The sequence below is a fragment of the Anas acuta genome, chromosome 1 (genome assembly GCF_963932015.1).
Source record: "Anas acuta chromosome 1, bAnaAcu1.1, whole genome shotgun sequence".
Taxonomy (NCBI): Eukaryota; Metazoa; Chordata; class Aves; order Anseriformes; family Anatidae; genus Anas; species Anas acuta.
The window spans coordinates 139,819,019-139,834,794 of NC_088979.1; the positions used below are offsets into that span (position 1 = coordinate 139,819,019).

The 15,776-nt window shown below is 42.9% G+C and overlaps 1 pseudogene; it reads right to left on the reverse strand.

The window, feature by feature from the left end:
* Positions 1 to 904: 904 nt before the first annotated feature.
* Positions 905 to 9,123, reverse strand: LOC137862935 (aldo-keto reductase family 1 member B1-like; annotated as a pseudogene).
* Between the last annotated feature and the right edge of the window lie 6,653 nt (positions 9,124 to 15,776).

Genomic DNA, 15,776 nt, shown 5'->3' on the forward strand with positions numbered 1-15,776 from the left:
GCACCTGTTACTACAGCATTTTGTAAGAGTCTAAAGTAGCTGAAAGATGTCGTCATTTCCTTTATAGACTTTAAAACCTCAGCTTCAAAGAAGATCAGCTGGCAAAGGCTATCCATGAGGTCTGTACCCTAGCCCTGACCCTTAATTACATAATCATCCTTCCTCTCTGCAAGCAGTGCTGGGCCACATTGTTCTACTGGACTGAAAGAGCCCAGAGGGATTACAGGAGTTCTGTGGGTCAGAGTTCAAGAGCAAGAAGTCTCGATTAACAGACACTTCATTAAAACTTGAGCAGATGCATGGGCTGCAGCAACACTGACCCCCCCACCCTAAAACCAACATCCAGTAACATCCTTTGGGTCAAAACACAAAATGGTATCAAGGGAATGATATAAGGGTGAAAACCTGCTCCTGGCTTCTAAAAGCTGCCCAAATTTTGCTTGTTAAATATGACAGCTGCCAAACAAAATAATTCCTGTGTCCTTTATCAGACTGGATTTGTTGGGAGAGATTCACACTCTGAACTGCAGGTATTCTACTGATAAAGGCAGTATTTATATACTTTTATCTACAATAAAGCAAACATACGGATCTCCTACTAGTTTGTTAGTATTTAGCAGTTCATAAATGTGGAAACATCATTATGAAAACAACTCCAGAAATATAATTCAGTGTCCTCTGAAGTGTTGTCAGTCATTTACAGTGAAGTTACTGAACTTGGTAACAATCAAAGATCACATTGTTAAATTAATTATGAATAGACATGAGAAGACATATTAGCAACTAAAAAATAGTTTGCATGTTTTGACCTGTTGTCCAAAAACACAAGCACTAGGAGAATCTTTAAGTTTCTTTACAGTTTATCATGATGTGTTTATGATGAAGGCTGCTTTTCACAAGTTCAGGATTATTAAGCTTCTTTAATTGTCATTACTAAATGCTTATACAATATGTATTTTGTTACAAGTGAGAACAATTACAAGATCAAAGTAAAGATACAGATAAAGGAGGGATAGAACTGTGGTTGATACTAAATGAAGCAAACTCATGCCTGCTTGAAGTTTACTCCTCAGTAGTCCCATGAACTATGTTCTTCCATCTTGTGCAATACATAGTCAACTTCTGCTGTGATTTAATACGCCCAAAGCACTACAAATCACTTCAACAATTAAATATAGTCCTCTTGATCCCTGAGGGATCTGAAGATAATGCCCACATTAGTCCTCCAAAAAGATAGTTCTTGTTTTTTTTGCATATGAAAGCAAGCATAGGACTAAAAATGCTCATATCATATAGTCTTAAAGCTGAGAAAAAAGAGCTTTCTCCCCTGTCCCAGTGAAAGCTCTGCAGAGCTAAAATTGAACTGCAATAAAAACAAACCCTGCTTACCTTACATAGCGTAGTGGAAGTTCATACTTTGTAACCTTCACATGTGCCAATGACCTCATTCTCAGAAGATAAGATAATGTTTGCATGGCTGAAATTGCCAAACTTCTCTGCAATATTAAACGACTCTCTTGTGAACTGGAAGTTTGCAGAATTCTATTAGATAAGTGAGTAAACCTAGGGAAACAATAAATGGCAGGTCTTGCTAAGTCTGTATATAACTGTTCTGATCTCTAGGTGCTGCCCTAATAATGTTGGCATAAATACACAGGCACAGGTTTTCACTTAAAAAAAAAAATTGCAACTCATTCTTAAAATTGAGTTTATTTACAGTGACTGTCTGTTACATAAAGTAGCCAAAGAAAACAAAAAAAATGCCCCTTTTTTTTTTCTTTTTAGAATTTCCAACTGATTTTGATTTTCAGACATTAGTCTGAAATCCATTACAGGTGTCTTAACATACAATGTCCCTGCATATTAGAGCATGGACGGCGCTCTAATAAACCCTGGTGCTGGATTCCAGCAGATATGGATGTGCCAGGTATCAGCTAAGGTTACCCCTTTCTTTAAACAAGGCTATGCAATGATTAATCCAATCCTGCTGAAAGACAGAGGAGGAGGGGAAGAAGGGGGTACTCACTCACTTAAGGCACAGATTTGGTATTACTTCTTGAAGGTGAGGAAGGTTTCCATCTCCTCTTTAGCCAATTCACAGTCAAGCACCTGAAAACAAGATGCCGAACAGCTGATTTATACCAATTTGCAAAAAGACAAGTATAAGTTCATTTGCAGAAAGAATACCAAAAACAGAAGCAGAGAAGTGTTGTATTAGTGCTAGAAAGCACGTAACAGATGCATGTTTGTAGTGAACAATGAAATAATGTCAAACTTATAATGCTGGTGGGAGCCTAATTGCATCATTTTTACATCACCAGGTGGAAGTTGCTATCTTTTTCTTGATCTGTTTTAAAGATGGAGTCTCAGGTCCTTACTTTTAAAATAATATCTTTCATTCATAAAGAAGTAACCCACATGGTATCTGACAAACAATGGTTTTTTGCATTTCTAGGTGTGAAGGGGATACTTTGTTCCACTGGCAGAGTGGATTTCTCTGTGTAAGACTAACACCACTAAAAATTTTATAAGGTATCCTCTTACCTTAACATTTTCCTCAGTATGGTGTGGAGTGACAGGTTTGGGAATTACATTCACGTTTCTTTGAATATGGAGCTGGATGAGCACCTGAAAGAACAGAGATTTAAAGCTGAGAAGTTCTGCCCATCTTCTGAAAGCTGAAAAAAAATACTTGCCTACATGGCTACAGGGAGCAGCCCTACTGATAATCAGAGATGATTTACACAGGAAAAACACAGAAAAAGCACTATAATAAGCACTTCCTAATTATTATTGCATGAAGTCATTTAACCGTTATTTTTCTCAAGTCGGGATGACAGCACGGGGGTGCATTGAACAAGAATTCAGAATTGGCCAGGGATGCTGTGTGTAGAAGTGGCTAGTGCGCCAATGACAGCCCACCAGTTAAAATCCAGACATTGGTGATCACTGACAGTCTTCTAACACTAGGTCTTTATAACTAGGCTTAGAATATTTGTGAAGCGTTCCATGCTGGATGAGACAGCTGGAACTCAACTTTCCATAAAGTCTTTGTAAATAGTTATTTTGGCACAAGTTGGAAAACTACATGTCACAGGGGAAAATACAATGAGCAGTGGGCAGTTGTCCCATCACTCATAAGCACGGTTTCTCTGCTAAGTCCCAGGTCAGAGAAAGCCATGGAGACTGGAATAAAAGCAAATTTCTTCAAGTCAGCCATTTAAAAACCCCAGGTCTCAGCAGGACAGCATGCTTCCTATTTTTGCAAGTGTGTGGTGCTTTGGCTTTTGTTTGTTTGTTGGTGGTTTTTTTTAGATCAGAAGTTTTCTTATGTGTTTAATAAGCTGACCACAGTTCAGTTAAGAATTATCTTCACAACTTTCATCAACCAAATGATTCGTTATCTCCTAAATAGGAAGATGTAGTAACAGCACAGGAGCGAACTAGTGGAATGGATATCACAATAAGCATGAGAAAGGTTTCTGTCTGTTTGTCCTTTTTAAGCAATTATCAAGCATTTTTCTAGTTATATCAGTTTTACTCTGTAAGGTCTTACCCACACACTGATTCTGATATTGGCTCCAATATATGTGTGAGAAGAAACCTCACAAAGCATTCTTACCACAGCCAGTTGGGTGCTCCAAGGGGGCAGTATTTAGGGACGGAGATCCCTTTGGACTGGCAAAACTTAATCAGCTCTTCCTGAGGAAGGTATGGGTGGCTCTCAATCTACAAAAATAAAAAGATGCTGGTTTCTTCGAACACAGAAGTGACTTCAAGATTAAACATCACTATGGTGACCTGCTAACTCCACATCAGCTTTGAAAAGACTGCTCCTGTGCAGTTACATGGTTTTTATGAGTGTCAGCCAGTATTCCAGATTGTTTCCTCTTCCTCTCAACCCTGCCCAGCAAGGCCCAATCTTCATACATTAGTTTCCCTTTCCAGTTCCCTGCTTCATTTTTCATAATTTCTCATAGTTCCATATCAATGGGCTCCAAGCTCCAGCTGTCCACATCCAGCTGGAGCACCCACCCATCATCGTACCCAGCCCTACCTATCCCAGTCCAGTGGTGTGGCCAGCTCCTATCCCTGCCAGCACGTGGGATGCGTGCAGGGGCACCGGGAGCAGAGCGAGGCAGCCTCCTACCCCACAGCCTCAGCTGCAGAGCTCAGCTCCCAGCCCACACGAGCTTGGTGCTGTGATCAGAGGTAAGGTGAAGCCTTATGAGCCAGCAGCACCACAGGCTTGTGTAACTGCAGCTTCCTGTGCAAGTGAGGGTGCAGAACGCAAGTCCTGCATTTTCCAGTGCTTGGTAATTCAGCCAAATACAGGTGTGTTCTTACAGGGATATCAAAAAGCACCCCCCTGGCATAAAAGCTATTGCATGGCCAGGCACGTTCTGCTAAATGCAACGCCACAGATGGGTGTGATGCAGGTACTGATGAGGTGAAGAAGAATTTACCTGATTATTTGCAGGTTTGTGGTTCAAATCTGGTTTGCTCAAGAGCCGATCTGTCTGTCTACAGTTGAAGCTGGAGATTCTGATGGCTTTTACCCTTCCCACACATCCACCACCTCTTCCTTGGCCTAGAAATAGCACAGAATCAGACTTGTTATTGAATTAGGATTTATTTTTTTCCCATAAGGAAAAAATGCCTGTGGAAAGACTTCAGTGGAAACTCATCACAGCTGGGATGCTCTTGTGATGTGGCATTAGTACAGCACAGTGAACATTGGGATCCTGGTCGAAGACTCAGGGTGTCACATCATGTGTCATTGTACATAAAAACAGCTTTTTTCCAGATTAACAATTATTACAGTGTGATTATTTCAGTGTAATGCAGCTATTTTGAAATGCTATCCCTAAGTAGACCTTATTTTCTAAAATATCGGAGGGTGGTTTTTTTTTTTTTCAGAATAATTCCTCAGCTAACAAAATAAATATCCCGTAATAAAAAGCCTGTAGTTGGAACAGAGTGGCTGAACAAGGAGCTATTTTGAGAGAGCCAGAGCAGAGAACCTGATCCTCGCTACTGAAGAATTTCCCAGGGGAGCCATACCACTTAGCTGTGGCCATATAGCACAAGCAGAGCTACACTCCTGCCACCTCCTGTTTTCTCTCACACTAATGAACAATAAAACAGTTTGACAGCCTTAATTAGCTTGGCACCTCCAACACAGAAGTAGGAGAAAATCTATTTACTGCCTTCAGAGCGGAAGATACACCTCTAGCCAAACAGAAATCCTGTTCATTCGAAGTTGCTATCATAAGCAGCAGCCTGACATGACCAGGTTTTTCCTTCAAACGAGAAACAAAATCATGCTTTGTTCTTGGGGTCAGACAGAAAGCAGAAGGGGAAGAGCATCACTGAATTCTTTTGACTGGCGTGTCTCTGGTCCTCTTTTGACCTGGCCCTGGTGAGAACAGGGAGGGCAGAGGGCCCAAACCAACAGCAAGCAGAAATTGGTGCCTGTGCCCAGGTCTGGACTCACGCACCCAGCCACCAGGACCGGGCAGCTCCAGCTGCTGCAGGGCGCATGCACACAGCTTCCCTTCTGCCATGCCCACCCAGCAGTAGGCATAAAAATACCTCAATTTTGGCAAAGTAAGGCAAGAAGGAGCCCCAGGGCACAGAACAATCGGCAATCTGGGATTCTTCACATTGGAAATTCTCCCCAGACGACTCCCAGCGTGGTCAGTGGGAAGTTTTCAGGCTGTTATTTCAAACTAGCAAGAATTTTTCATCATGTCAACAAACATTCCTCCACGTGTTTAGAAAAGCTGTACCACTGGGAATGATCATACCATTGCCATCTGCAGGAAATGGCTCCTCTCTGGCCTGTCATTGCAAAAGAAACGTGGGTTTAAGGTAGGCTGAATCACAAGTAGTTAAAGGGATCACGTAGAAGTCCAGCGAGCAAGTGGAGCTGGAGACACGGTGGATATCCTGGCTTGTGTTTGTGTTGGGGAGAGAGGTGGCCAAGAACACTAAACTGTATGAGCACAGTAATCTTCAAGAAAATCTGCCTCTGGAGAATCCGTCCTGCAGGCAGAGGAAGGGCAGACACTTTTATGTGCTCCAGTCGGGTTGTGGGAAGTCTGGGGATGTGACACAATGGGGAAGTGAGGATTTATTTAACCTGGGGGTAGAGAGAGAAGAGAAAAAAGGGAATTCACAACTGTTTGATCCTGGATAAGCACCGAACGGCCAAACCCCAGGCTTTTAGAGGAATGTGATATGGATGGTGATTTGATCCATGACATGGAAATGCTGTGCAGGGGAAAATAAGGTGATCTTGTACTACAAGACCTATCTTCAGCAGCCATGACTTTACCTTTCCTCCTGGGCACTCTGTACTGAGGTTCATCATTATGTCTTAATGAGGTTTAACAACACTCTTCATTAGAGAGCACTAAGGACTCATCCAGTCCCAAAAGAAAACGTGGCAGAGCCCCGACAGGGCTTACAGGAGTTCAAGCCTCATACCTTGAATCCCATGGGCCAGCACATCAGGCAGAGATCCAAATAACCCGGCAGGAGGGCAGTGAGTGCTTTCTGGCACCCCTCCTTCACTCCCCGTGGAAGGTGCCCCACAGCTGGGGGGACACAACCCAGGAGCTCCTCTCCCAGCCTCACGGCTCCAGAGCATCCCGGGCAGGGAAGACACAGAAGCAGCTCATGGTATGGGACAACTCACTGTGAGGAAGGTGCGTTTTTGTGCACCTGACTGTATTTGCAGCAATACCTGTCTGCTAAGTGAAATAAGACAGAGGCTCTAAAATTCCAGCAGTTTAGACAACAATTGAACAAAATGAATTAAAAAGCAAAACTGGTTTTGATTTTAATTAAACCAGTTTTGATTAAAAACCAACCTGCCAGTTTCCAGCAGATAGAAGTTACTTTATTTTTCCTACCATTGTTGTCGGGGGGAAAAACCAAACCAAAACATAACACCCGGGAGTTAACAGGCTGAGCCCGGCAGCACAGCGGGAGTGACGACAAGTACAATAGCCAGGCTTCCTATCTCAGAGGTAGCTGAGAGCACGGCCTCAGTTCCTGTCTCCATTGCTGACAATGGATATCAACTACAAAAAAATCTCTCCCACATCAAGCCATTTTTTTCAAGAGTTGACCTCTCCCTTCCCTCCATCCACAAAGGGCTTACACCTGACAGAAAGGAGTCTGCAGGCTGGGACCTTGTCTCCTCCTGACAAGGGGCCTCACGTGAGATGAGTTACCCAAGGACGCACCTTACTGACAATAAAGAGGTCTTCTCACCTCAAAACGCCCTCCTCATTTTTTTCTCATAGTGCATCCATGATCTCACTCTCATTCTGGTCCACGAAGGCACAGTCAAAGTGGCGGCACCCAACATTGATAGCACGCTTCACCGCATCTCTTGCTTTTACTAGCAGAGACTGAAACAAAAAGGAAAATCAGTAGGTCGGTATGTAACAGAAAGAGAAGTTTGCTGTCCTCCAAATCTGGAGACTTTAAAATTCAAAATGATGAGGTGCTCTATTTTGGATCTTGCTTTTGTTGGTTTTCCAGAATAAAGCACACTGACCCTTGGCACTGGCCACAGCAGTCGCTGAAGAGCTGCCTGAGCTGATCTGCCGTTTTGTAAGGATTGAATGCTCACAGTCAGACAGCAAGGTATCTTGAAATAAGTTTTAACTTGCCCAGAAATAAAAAGCAGTTTCAGTATGAGCTACTGGCAGCCTAAGAAAATGAGCCGTCCCTGGAAAGGCTGCCGGCCCTGCACGCAAACAAGACGCCTCTTGCTGGTGCATGACAAGGGACACAAGAGGACTGCAAACCACTACAGACAGTGCCACCTCCCGGGGAAAACACACAACACGGGATCTGAGACAAGTAAATCAAGTTCTTGGCTCAGAGACACCGAAGAGTGTGATGACTGCACACCAATTCTGAAAAATGGCACTTGACATGGAAACACGATTCAAAACCACGGTCACTACCTATATTTAGCTTAATAACATCACCTTTTTAAAATGATTTCATTTTTCTAAGTATTTCCAAACAAAGGGTGCTTGGTTGGTTCTCCTTAATTCAAAATGATATCACATGGAAACCGCAGCAGGGTTTGGGATTCTTGGTTTTGTTTTTTGTTTTTTTTTTTACATGAGGCTACGCATGACCAAGTACCAAGTTTAAAGTTGCCCAAGTTTTCATTTTTGCAGCCTTTCCCAATCCCAGCCCTTCTGATGTACAAATAATACTGCTCTTTGTGTGTCATGGGAAAGCAGACTAACACCACCACCTTGTAGACAACACAGCACAGAGTATTTATCTCTGGGTGCAGCTGGAGCACAGGGAAGCTCTTTGCTGTGCTTACCCCATCCCTGGAGGTGCTCAAGGCCAGGCTGGATGGGGCTTTGGGCAGCCTGGTCAGGTGGGAGGTGTCCCTGCCCAAGGCACAGGTTTTGCAACTCAATGGTCTTTAAGGTCCCTTCCAACCCAAATCATTCTGTGACCCTGTGCAGGAGAGAGCTCCCTGGGAGAAACCACAACAGCAACTGTGCTGCTTTTGTGTGCAGGAGAAGCCATTGGAGGACCATGGTGACGATACACCCTGTCATTACATAAAGCAAGATGTTTTCAGAAAAATAATCTGTTATATATTACAATGTGCTCACTGAACAGGACTTCAAATTTCTGAAGTCAGGGTGATGGGGTAAAGAGGTTTTGGTTGTTCCACCAAAACACAGGGAGTTGCAGCACATGTTGTGAGAACCTCAATATCACAAAGCTTTGATTAGTTAATCTCAGTAGCTTTGGGCCACATTTTCATTGCAGTAATATAAGAGATTTTGTGGTGACAGAGATCACGTGAACAAAAATTTCCTTCTGTTAGTGTCCTAACAGGTTCCTTCAGAGAGCTCACAAATCCTAGCATTAGTGCCCTAAGAGGCCTCACACAAACACTCATCATTTAAAGCCTATTTATTTACACTCAGGCGTCCTAGTGTCTGCTGTCACCAGACCAATCAAGACTGAAAGGGTTAAACAAACTCAGCCCTATTTGCACTTAAGTTATGCAATAATTAGCATCAGCTGACCAAGAAATACAACAAGAATTTAAGGTACTTTCATCGTGACTAAACAGTGTGTTATAGGCTTGGCAGCTTACAGTTCAACATACTTAGTTTCCAGCCTCAAGTTCAAGGGACAATCCACTTTTTTTCTCTCTTTCTTAATAAGCTCACTTTCACCTCTTTTAAATGCTTCTCGCCTTTTATATTTATAATTCAGTACATCCTTAAATATTCTCTCTTACCTAAACCAAATACATTTACACAGTACTTGCAAGTAAAGAGCTACCCAAACTATTTTTCTGCATAGTGCTATTTATTCATCTGGTGTCATATGGAAAAGTTATCCTCGGTCTCTAAGGAGTTCATGTAGATTCCCATTTCCAAATCCATCTCTCATCACTTAAATTCCCATACTTACACATGTTCATCAAAGATGATACCTACACACATGCTAGGATACTAATACACAGCACCAAGACCAAGAACAAAGACAAATAGGCTAGGCAGAATTTTTTACTTCTGCAGTATGTTGTTTGTTTTTTTCATAGTTAAGAAAAAATCTCCTTGTCATCACTACCTGCTCACTCTACAAATTTTCTGGAGACAGGTGTAAAAAACCTTCAATACCTGAAATATTTAAAGAGGCAAGAAATACCCTGTAGAGGGCTTGGTGCGTTTTCCTGACCCCAAGAGAAGATGGCTGGAAAAGCCTTCTGCCTATCTCAGCAATTTATGGTCACCTGTGTGACCATAGGGGGCATTGCCCCTCCCACCTGCCTTGTGGTTGGTTGCAGGCAAGGAAAAAAATGAACAGAATGGATAAAATAAAATAAAATAAAATAAAATAAAATAAAATAAAATAAAATAAAATAAAATAAAATAAAATAAAATAAAATAAAATAAAATAAAATAAATTGCTTTGCCTAGTATCTCACTCTTTGGAGAATGTCAAAATTTACTGCAGACTTCTTCCATGTATTTGTTGGGTGAATTTGTTGTACCAGTTACACATACTGCATTGACTGAGGTTGCAGCTTTTTGTATACCTCATAGTCCATGCTTTTCTGCAAGAAAAATGGTATTTGAGGAGTTCACACACCCCTGAAGAGCCATTTCTGGTCTCACCTTCTCCCAAACCTTTCACCAGAAGGAGCCACCAAGCTGCTTGTCTTAGGAGGAAACACAGTTCTGCCCACAAGAGGGATCAAGTATCCAAACCTCACCATCAAAATCACAGGTTTTGAAGGGTTTCTGGCTGACCTAAAGCTTCTCTGTAATTTTAACCCTGCTCCTTGACTGACATTTTATTGTAGGTGTGTCAGATTTATCAGTGTTATCTTTTCTCTCAAAGAGGAAATAAAGTTTCTTTGGTGTTTGCCCTCAATCACTGTAGAAGAGGTGTTGACTCAATTCATATTTCACTATAAGCAATTGTTTTTCTCAGCTATCCATTATTACCATCTTTATCATTCTACAGATCTTGAAATCTGCAACTGCACAGTCCTTGCTTACCATAGAAAAGTAATTTCTAACATCAGAAAATACACCTTACAAAATTTTCAGCCTCAGTTTAGGGATATGTCTGTCCAGTGATGTGAATTCACCTCATCAGTGAAGGTGCATTTACATTTTCGTTAGGATTTATTCGTCTGCTCACAGAGCTTCATGCCTACAGACAATATTTCACTTTGTCGTAAGATTCTGAGATTGAATGATGGCTTACTTATATTATAATTTGCTGCACTACACAATATTTTAAAGTGGGATATTAACTAAAAATGCATGTCCCTTCCTCTTCCAATTCATTTATAATCTTCCTGCATTTCTCAGGATTAGTATTAGCATTCCCAGGATGTAATAACGATAATATCTCATCAGAAGTCAAATTACTTGATTGTTTGATACATTTAAAATGTTCTGATGCAGTTTTGTTGGTATCTTTAAAATAAACAAGTAGACAATGGATTATTTCCTATTCAGCTGTCTTGTATCCCCAGTCGTTGCTGGTGCCCATCTCAACCAGCAGCATCTTCCTCTGCCTGCAGCCTGACCTTTTCTGCACTGCTCTGTGCAGATGTTCTTGCAGCTCCTTCCTACAACCTCATCTTTTCCACTGCAGTCAGCACCTCAACCCTATGTCCAAAGATTTTAATCGAGATGTGCGAATCACTGCAGCTTTGGGACAAGCCTTAGTTTAACCTATTAACAAGAACCCCTAACCAAAGGAGACCCCTAATGAGAGGGGCTCCCCCTTGACCATGGCACTGCTCTGCCAGTACCAGCACAGGCCTGGGGAGCAGCACTGCTACCCTGGCAATACCTCGCTCAGAGAGGCACATTTCCACACTAAAACAAACTATGGGAGAGCTTTCAGTCATGAGTCTATTTTGGAAAACAATAATCAACTCCAAGCACCCTTTCTTAAGTCTGCCTGAAGGTCGTGGTTCACTTTGCCTTTAACTTCTTCTTCCATTTTTCACCACATATATTCCTGTTTGTTATGTTTTCTTCATTCAGGTAGATTTACCTCAGAAACAGTTCCAGTTTCTTGACCATGTTTGTATCAAAAATGTGTTCTCTTTTAAGCTCTTTAAACCATTTGTGACTCCTGGGCCTACTTTTGCAGCCAGGTGCGCACTGTCTGCCAGTTTCAAGCTGGTAAAACATAAACCAGCCAGTGTGGGAAGCAGCAAGGGACCAGAGCTGAATAGCCCTATACTGAAACAAACTGCTTCATAAAATACCTCTGAAAGGTTGTCTGAGGTTACTGTTTGCACTTGAAAACGCTGCCCTCCACCTACAGCTTCAGGCACAAGCTGTGTTGCCAGAAGAAATGCCAGCTGCTGGGCTCCCTTCCCCTTGGTCCTCACAGCTCTGGGAGACCACAGGCTGCAGGGGACAGCCTGTGACATCAGGGGCCTCTCCACATGGAGATCTGCTCCATGTGGGACCCATGGGCTGCAGGAGACAGCCTGCTCCACCAGGGGCCTCTCCACAGGCCGCAGGGGAACTGCTGCTGCCTGCCTGGAGCACCTCCTGCCCTCCTGCTGCACTCACCTGGGGGCTGCAGGGCTGCTTCTCACCCCTCTCTCCCAGCTATGTTGCACAGCAGTTTTTTTCCTCTTTCTTCAATCTGCTCTCCCAGTAAGCCCGCCCAGTGTCAATTACTGGCTCGGCTCTGGCCAGCAGTGGGTCACTTTGGAGCCAGCTTAAACTTGCCCCTGTCTGACATGGGGCAGCTGTTGGGCCCTGCTCACAGAGGCCACCGCTGCAGCCCCGTTAATACCAAAACCTTGCCACGTAAATCCACTGCAATACATTGCTAAGATTTCCCTGGGCCTGAGTTTGGGCACGTCAAGAAACTTGGTTCCAATGATAGGAGGGCAGCAAGAAAAAGCTGCCTGAAAGGAAGAGCTGTTGAAATGCCTGAGGGCCATGTCTGGCTTCAGGAAAGGCAAAAAGTAAAGCTGCAGTTCAACCCATAGGCACCAGTTTGAACCCCGGGTTGCTGAGTGAAGGCTGGCTTTTTATGTGACATTCCTCTACGGACAAGTGAGAACTGCACTTGAGAAGATCTGCTCAGCAAAGGCAAACCCTGTGGGAAGAAGATGCCTTAAAACTACAGCTCTTCCCCAGGAATGCTGTCACGGGATTCATTACTGGACTCTATCAGTCAGACAAAACAGGTTATTGTGGTCCGCTATTAATTATTAGTAAAGCCATTGTTATCAAAATCATTAGTAAAGCTAATTCCAAATGTGTATTATACATTTCATTTTAGTTTAGAGTAACTACAGTCTTATTAACCCATGGGTTTTATTCCATATTAGGATGGCTCCTTTCTTGCAGGCCTTTTTTAAACATACAATGCTTCTGTTCAATGTTTCTGTGTAAACACCAGTGATAAATAGTTAATAAGTGACTCCTGTAAATTAAAATTATACCGGCAGTAAAACATCAAGGTTTGTTTCTCTTTTACTTTCATATATAGTTTTGGGATTTGGAACATACAGAAACTTTAGAGACTAGGTATGATATATATATGCATCATATAACATCAATACATACATATTTATTTAAAAAAATAAAAACTATTTTTTATGTATTTATTGAAACTGGAGAATATCTGGAGCTGCGGATGAGTGCCAGAGATGAAACAGACAGTCTGTGTATTTTACACCTGCTCTATTGCTAAGTCACAGACTTTCCCTTAAGACTCAGCAATCCCAAAACAAACAAAAATAAAAAAGGAAATGAAGACTTACCAGAATTTAGAGTAATCTCTCCACCCATTTATTCTTGGCTTTATCTTGCTTTTCAGGGACTTTGCTACCTGTGCTAGCTTTCATTTGCACAGTGGCTCTAGCATGGAGCAAATAATCCCAACTCCTTTGACAGGACTCAATGGCTGTGCTTCTGGCAGAAATCCAGGAGGTGCTTTTCCATACCCTGCCCCTATTCAAGGTGGACTCCACAATTTGTATATATAAATATATGTATACTGTTACTTTGCAGGGTATGAAATCTCAGCACAGACTGTTTTGCTTAGCATTTAATTTCATGTACTTAATTAAGAGTCATTCATATGCAGTTTATCTAGTGCACAAACTAACTGCTGTGGATGCAGAGGCATCCATGGTGACTTTCTGCAAAAGCAGCACAGGTCTGATGGAGTTTTTGAATCTATATGCAATGCACTTTGCACATTGTCCCACTCCTCTCATGGCCCAGCTGGCTCTGGAAGCAATATAAACTGGCAAGAAACCTGACAATAAATCCTTTGTATCTCCTGTGCAAGGGCCAAGTGCCCTGGGAAGGGTTAGTCTCATTTTCTCAGCCGTTAGTTATATCCTGAATACTTCTGAGGTGGAATTGCTGCAGTGTATGAGTTCTGTGAGTGTGGCCCACAGCCTCCCAGCAGCGCTCCCTGCTGCACTCTACACCAGGGTGAAAAGGGTGGAAAAAGAAAGCTGTATTTTTTACGCAGTGCAACCCTTGTTTTTCTTCAAATGCAGACACTGTATTTTCCACACACCTTCCAGGCATAGAAGTTTTTCATAGGGCTCACAGTCAGTCTTCCTCAGCATATGTCTCCCAGACACAGTCTTGTAAGCAGTGACCCCAAATTTGCAATGAAATGAACTACATTATTAGTTGTTATTAAGTACCAATAATGAGCTCAGCCTTTCTGTATATAGTGCTGTGGACAGTCAGCAAATCTGTATCACCACGAATTTTGTAAAGGGCAGGCAGCAGCGAAGAAGTCAAAGAGGAGAACAATATTTAGAACTAGAGAAGTTAATCCTCTTCGTTTTCAGAAACACAGTATCTACGATTGTGTTTGCTGATAATTTTAATGTAACTTTTCATCATGAAAATCAAAAGGAAGGAGACAGAGGTTTCATATCAAACTCACATAGCTCAGATTTGATCCCATTCATCCTTGGGCTGTGTTTCAGAACAGCAGTCCTGAGGCCCTGCTTGGTTACAGTAGCAGCGTGTGCATGTTGGGGAGCAAGTGGGAGCAGAAGTGTTGTGGCCAGTGCAGAGCCTGTGCCAGGGCTCCCAACATCTCCTCTTCTTCCTGATCAATCCACTGCATGCAGTGTGTGGCTCTACACCTGGTAAGAACTACATGTGTTGATGCTGATCAAACCTGTGTTTGCTTCGTGCTGAGCAATGAAGCCTACCTGTCAGCTCCACAAGTGCACCAACAGACCCTGCAACCTCTTTTCCCCTGCCTATGGGTTGACCCCAGAGGTTGCTTCTTCCCCTCCCAGCCTCATAAACACGATGTTCAAGGCCAGAAGTGATATAGGGCAGCTGTAATTTTGGATCAGGCACCGGTGAGAAGAGACAAATCCTGTGAAAGAGCTGCGCAAAACTCTACCTGTAACCTTCACTCTGTTTTGAGTGCTGCCTTTGAACTGAGGCCCCCACCTCCCTGCTTCCTGAGGCCTCATGCTCCCTGACACTTCCTTGAAAAGACCGCAGAAGAAAGGTTATAGGCCAGAAAACCTCTAACCTCAGGTGGCTCTGATTCTAGTTCAAACACTTTTATTATGATGATTGAAGTACTTCAACTGGCTAGACCTCAGGGACTTGCAGTCTTTGGGGACCCTCGGTTATAGCCTGCCATGACGAAGAGAATCAGTCTCCGTGTTTGTTAATTCAGGTCATGAACTTGGACGGTCCTGACGTGGGTACAGCACTCATTTTACCACTTTTGCTCTGGGACCAGTACCACAAAGAGCACAGGGTGGAAAGCTCAGGGTTACTGCAGGGTTATGGTAAACTGCTAAATCTCTCTGTCTTTACCAGCCATGGCCTCTCTGCATGTTTAGAGAGCCAGCCAGTGCGGACAAATCACATAGCATGTGTTGTCTCTTACAGCATCTCTGTCCTCCCACAGGTGTTCCAGCAGCTGATATGAAAATGTCCCCAAGGAGCCCTAATTGTTAGAAATACCTCACTGGGGCTTCCAGTATTAAAGGTGTAAGCTTTGTGCCCATTTCTGTCTACACCACATTTGGGACTTAACAGCTCCTGGCTTCCAGCACGTAAGAGAACACCACACTCACAAAAATGTTTGGTAGTGGGGTTGTGCTGTTGCTGGGGATAAGACAAGCTAACAAGCAGTGGGAGCTGGGTGGCCCTTACTGGGAAATTTATGATTTGAGGGAAAAACAGACCAAGAACAATCCAGAAAGC